This window comes from Pteropus medius, unplaced genomic scaffold (assembly GCF_902729225.1).
Source record: "Pteropus medius unplaced genomic scaffold, Ma_sr-lr_union100, whole genome shotgun sequence".
NCBI lineage: Eukaryota > Metazoa > Chordata > Mammalia > Chiroptera > Pteropodidae > Pteropus > Pteropus medius.
In genome coordinates this window covers 3,211,216-3,216,813 of record NW_024344241.1, presented here as the reverse complement: position 1 = coordinate 3,216,813, position 5,598 = coordinate 3,211,216, and the positions used below count along the sequence as shown (strand labels likewise).

The following is a 5,598-nucleotide window of genomic DNA, read 5'->3' as shown; positions in this document are numbered from 1 at the left end:
CCTTGGTACTGCAGGAGCTCACTGAAAGCCAATACTGCAAACTCGTCATACTTTGACTTCAAAAGTAAATGTGTCACTAAGCACCCACATCCACACCCACAATTTGCTCAGTAACATTCGGAACGGAGGCCCAAACTCCACCAGGTGCTAAACCAGCCCCATTCCCCTGAGTGGGAGAAGCGGGGTGAGGGCAGGGGTAGGGGGAGCACCTGCGAAAGAACAGGAAGGGATTCCTTCCCAGCCTCAGCCTGGTTGTCACTCACACCCACAATTCAAGGTCGCTTGGTAGCCTTAATGAAGCCTGTCTACAGTAAGCAGAGGAGTCCAGCGTTGGCCTCTACCCCAGCACCTCTGCCAATATCACCTTCAGCTGAGGTACCCCTTTTCACCTCAAGGAACCTCTGAGGCCACAAGTCTGAGCACTGTTCCTTGAGAAGCCTGAGAGCTCCCCAAGGGTGAACTGGCCTCCCCTCCGTTCCAACTTTACCTCAGCTCCTAGCTCCCAACCTCTAGGACTGTTCTGTCAGCACAAGGCCTTGCTGTTTAAATCATCAAAAACAGGCCTCATGTGTTGTTTCTCAGGGCAGGGCTGTGGTGGTGAGGCCTTCCAGGATCTCTCTCTTTCTTTTCTATTCCTTTTCTTTCCTTCCTTCCTTCCTTCTTCTTCCTTCCTTCCTTCCTTCCTTCCTTCCTTCCTTCCTTCCTTCTGTCCTTCCTTCCTTCTTTCTTTCCTTTCTTTCTGCATGACATCCTGATCCTGTCCTAGTGGCTAAGCTAAATGATTGCCCCGCTGTAGACTTGTTTCCTAGTCACATTCATTACGTTGCACTTTGAACTCGGCCTCGGTTATCTGCTGCCTCGATCACTAAAACAACCTGAAAAGATTACAGACAAGTCGCAAGTTCACAAGCACTTAAAGATGCAGCAAGATAAATGCGGAGTTGGGGAAAATTTTCACTGACATGCTATCCAACTTTGGGAGTGATGAGGATGGTAAGTTTTGAGGTCATTTACTTATTCATGCAGTAGTTATGTGTTAGACGATAAACAAGAGAGATAAGTTATTAAAAGAGGTTAGATAGCAATGAGTGCCAAGGAGAGAATAAATCAGAGAAAGGGGATGTGAATGTATCTTCCAAAAGTAAATTCTCAAAGTAAAAACTACAAAGATATCTTTATCACAATGTTAACTATGAAATACAGTTTGAACCAACGGAACCTGCCTGCAAGGGTGCTGCCTATCTTGGCAGGTGCAAACAGGCCAAGAGATGTGGCTCAGATAGAATTCTCTAAAGTGGGCTTCAATTTCCTCATCCATGAAATGCGGGGAAGGGAGAAAGGGAGCTCAAACTTAATAGTTCAGATATTCTAAGAAGCAGATGCTGAGAGAGGATGGGGTATACAAGAGCAGTTTCTAGAGAAAACATATGAGAAAGAAAAAATGGGGCAGGAACCAGAGGAAGATGGGGAGCCAACAGACCACAAAGCAGACCTGCCTCTGTGTGGGAGAAGCTTGGGGAGGGAGAGACTGACTCTGCAGTGCACTTTCAGCCAAGCTGGCAGAGAACTCTCAAGCCAAAATTGCCAGCCTGGCTGTGGGGAGCAGGCCTCCCAGAGCTCCGTGGTGGATCTCAGAGTGTGGTAGCAGGGGAGGTAGAGTTACACCCTCTGCAGTTGGAGATGTGACAGGCACATTTTCTTGGGCATCACGGTCCACCCTTTCTGCCATGTATTAGTTTGTTCAGGCTGCCATAACAAATACCATAAATTGAGTGGTTTAAATAATAGAATGTATTGTCCCACAGTTTCAGAGGCTGGAGGTCAGAGATCAGGTTTCTGGCAGGTTGGTTTCCTCTGAGGCCTCTTTGCTTGGTATACAGATGGCTGTATTCTCCTCATGTACTCATATGATCTATCTCTGTGTGTTTGTGTCCTAATCTCATCTTCTTATAAGGACACCGATCATATTGGATTAGGGCCTACGGTTTTGCCCAAGGTCATGAAATTCACACGTGCTTAATGACCACATCTTAGTTATCTCTGTAAAGACCCTGTCTCCAAATACAACTACGTTCTAAGGTACTGGGGTTAGGACTCAGCATATGAGTTCTGGAGGAGCACAATTCAATCCATAACATGCCACATATCTGCTTTCCCCACAGTTTAGCAGTCAGGTAGCAGTCCTTCCATGGCTCCCATGTATCTGTCTTCCTCAGAGGAAACTCAGAAGAATGTTAGTGGGACAAAGTGAAGCCCCCATCACTGTGGTTGAACTCAAGGCAAAATTCGTATTCATCCTCTTCCGTCTCCAGATTTCCTTTCGCTTTTATCTCTCATCTCAGCAGGTCCTGGTGGTTCACTAGGTGATGTGACCCACAATTCATTCCTGCAGAGTCCTGATGTCCCTCTCAGTCCAGGGTTACTGGGAGGGCCTACTGATAGTTACTGTGGGGCAGGAGGTATCAGGAGGCACCCAAGGAGATCCTTGGGTTTCACTCAAATGTGTAAAAGGAGCTCTTCTTCTTGCTGCTAGGCAGGGACACTAACCTATTCCAGGATGACGGCTCTTATTCTCACCCCCTGATCCATGGACAAAAGTCCAAGGTGCCCCGATGGCAGCCACAACTTATAGTTCAATTGTTCCCTTACCATCACTAGGACCTCCAACCCTGTAGAGAGCCCACAATTGTAGAGACGGGAAGCCCAAAATCCCCCAGTGAGTCACCAGAAGAATGGCAAAGCCACTCTTGCTTCTATCCCTGAGTGCCTGGATTCATGTTTCGGGGTCCCACGGTTTTGCCCAAGGTCATGAAATTCACACGTGCTGAGCATTCCAACAGTTCAGCTCAGTCGCTGACAAGACTCAACTGGGTCTGCTTTTTTGCAGCAAGAAATCCTTAAACTGGGAGCAGCCTGGGAAGCATGGCCTCAACAGACTGTGGCGATGGACTTTGGAATGCCGCAGAGAGGACCACAGTGAGGACTGTCACTCAGGCATGCTCCCTCCCAGTCAGAGATCTGCAATCATGGTTACCACACAAAGACTCTGCAATTGTGCACTTATTATTGTTTTTGCAGTGTTCAAGGGTGCGTGAGAGCATGCTCTAGAGTCAAATGACTTATTGACTACACCTGAATTTTCTGTCCTGTACCATACTGTAAGGTACCGGGCTACACCTTACTTTTCTGGCATCGGCTTCCTCATCTGTGGCACATACCCCATCAGCTTGGTGTGAGGATTAAAGGAGATAATGCATGACTTTTAAGTAGTTTATTTAAATGATAGCAGAAATGTCAAAATGACTCTAAAATATACATGAAAGTATAAATTTTCAACAATTGCTGAGAAGTTTTTGGAAGATATTTGATGTGATGGGATCTTGGCCTGCTGTGTATTAAACCTTACTATAGAATTGTTACAATCAGAACAATATGGCTAGGGATAGAGTACTTGGGCTGCCAGGCAACTGACATCACGGACATATATGAACTATGAAGCATTAAATGTTCAGCCCAGGGTCTAACATGTAGGAAAGACTCAATAAATATTAACTCTTATTAAACATCTTATTATTATTTTATTCTACATCATTCTTAATCATATTCCCTCCATCTTTCTCACTCCCTTTGACCACAACACATATATGCAGACACTCACACTATGAAAATTTATGAATAGGCTTTTAGCTTTATTTATGGTATGAATAAATTTGTATCTTGTTAAAGGAGTTTTGAAACCATCAGGAAACACCACATTTGATGGGAGTGGGGATGGGCAAGGATCCTCCTTTTCCCAGCAGAAATCACAATAGCCCTAAAGCAGGGTTTGATGTTTGAGGCTGGGTAGTTCTTTGCTGTGGGGGCTATCCTGTGCACCACAGGATGTTTGGCAGCATCCCTGCTTTCTACCCACTGGAAGCTAGTAGCATCGGTAGTATCCTCCCCCAAGTTGTGGCAGTCAGAAATGTCTCCAGACATTGCCAAACGCCCCCTGAAGGGTAAAATCTCTCTCTCTCTCTCTCATTTCCTCTCTCTCTCTCTCTCTCTCTCTCTCTCTCTCTCTCTCTCTCTTTCTCTTCCCCCTGTGGAAAACTGTAGCTCTAAAGGAACATGCATGTGAGAGTGAACTTTGAACTTTCTTTAACATCAGAAGGAAATAAAAGGTACTCAAGGAGTACCCAGACTTAGCAGAGAACTCCAATCTGTTTACCCTGTCTGTCACACATTTCTCTACACTCTGATCCCAAACTCATTCTCCATCTCCTTCTCTGTAATACTCCTGATAGCTACCCCAATCTCAAACACCCCCAAACAAGTGTATAATCTCTAGCTTTGATACAGAGATCTTTTTTCTCCCATGTCAATCATTAGACACCTGAGACTTCAACAGTTTCAGACATGAATGTACTTGGAGGGTAGAGGAGAGATTACACATGATAGGAGCCTGATAGGTGGGCGTATTTGGGCAGAGCCAAGGAAAGGGAAAGAAGAGTGAACTGCCATTAATAGAGCATGTATTTCATCTATTAGGTTCATGTTAGCAGTTTCTTATACATTATTTCATTGAATTTTCACACTAACTTTGTACGATGGGTATTTTTCCTTTTTTACAAATGGAGAAATTAAGATTCAGGGAGGGTGTGATAGTTTACAAGAAAACATGGCCACCAAAAATGCCTCTCTGATGTGCACACATCTTCTCCCATCAAGAGGTAGGGGTCTATTTCTCCCTCTTTGAATCTAGGTTAGTCTTGTGACATGCTCTGAGCGAACAATGCAGCAGAAGCAATGCTCTGGTACTTCTTAGCCCAGGCCTTAAGTGGACCAGCAACTTCTGCTTTCTCCCTCTTGAAACCCTGAGGCCACCATGCTGTGAGGAAACTCAAATTACCTACATGGTGAGGCCACATGGAGGAAAACCAAGACTGTAGTAAACAGCTCCATCCCAGCCACCAGCTGAATGCAGTAACATGAGTGAACCCAGGCAAGACGAGCAGAAATATCAGTCAAACCACAGATTCATGAGATATAATATATTTTTGTTTGTTTTAAGCCAGTAAGTTTTGGGATAGTTTGTTATGCAGAAATGGATAACTGCTACAGGAATTAAATAACTTGCTCAAGATTATATAGCCCTAAGCATAGAGGAACCAGAATTTAAACATAAGCTTGTTTATATCAAAGACTCTGCTCTCCCATGAAAGTATACTAATTTGTCCTCTAAAATGTGAGACTATCCACTGGGTTGAGGTGAAGTGGTGTGTGAGGGTTAATTGAACAGAAAAGGTATCAAAAAAATCAACAATTGGGGTGGCTCCATAGTGTAGTGGTTAGCACATCTGCTTTATATGCAGAAGGTCCTGGGTTTGTGCCCCAGGTGGAGCCACAGACCATACCCCGGGTGATCAAGGCCCTGAGTGCACCCATGAGCGCGTGGGAGGAGAAGACACCCTGCCATCAGAGATCCAGTTCCTAAAAGGGAGACGGCAACATCCATAAATCAAGGGTGGAAATGGGGGGGTGGGCGGAATTTAAAAGGGGAAGGGGAATCAACAATTAACAATGGTTATACCTCCTAGTAAAAAAAGCAACAAATAA

The 5,598-nt window shown here is 44.9% G+C and overlaps 1 long non-coding RNA gene and 1 other non-coding gene across 2 annotated transcripts; both read left to right on the top strand.

The window, feature by feature from the left end:
• Positions 1-856: 856 nt before the first annotated feature.
• On the top strand, positions 857-3,558 carry LOC120607679 (uncharacterized). The gene is made up of 2 exons (XR_005654194.1): positions 857-993; positions 2,888-3,558. It is a non-coding gene; the product is annotated as an uncharacterized LOC120607679 (long non-coding RNA).
• Positions 3,559-5,312: 1,754 nt separating this feature from the next.
• TRNAI-UAU (transfer RNA isoleucine (anticodon UAU)) lies at positions 5,313-5,386 on the top strand. Its single transcript has one exon. It is a non-coding gene; the product is annotated as a tRNA-Ile (tRNA).
• The last annotated feature ends 212 nt before the right edge of the window (positions 5,387-5,598 follow it).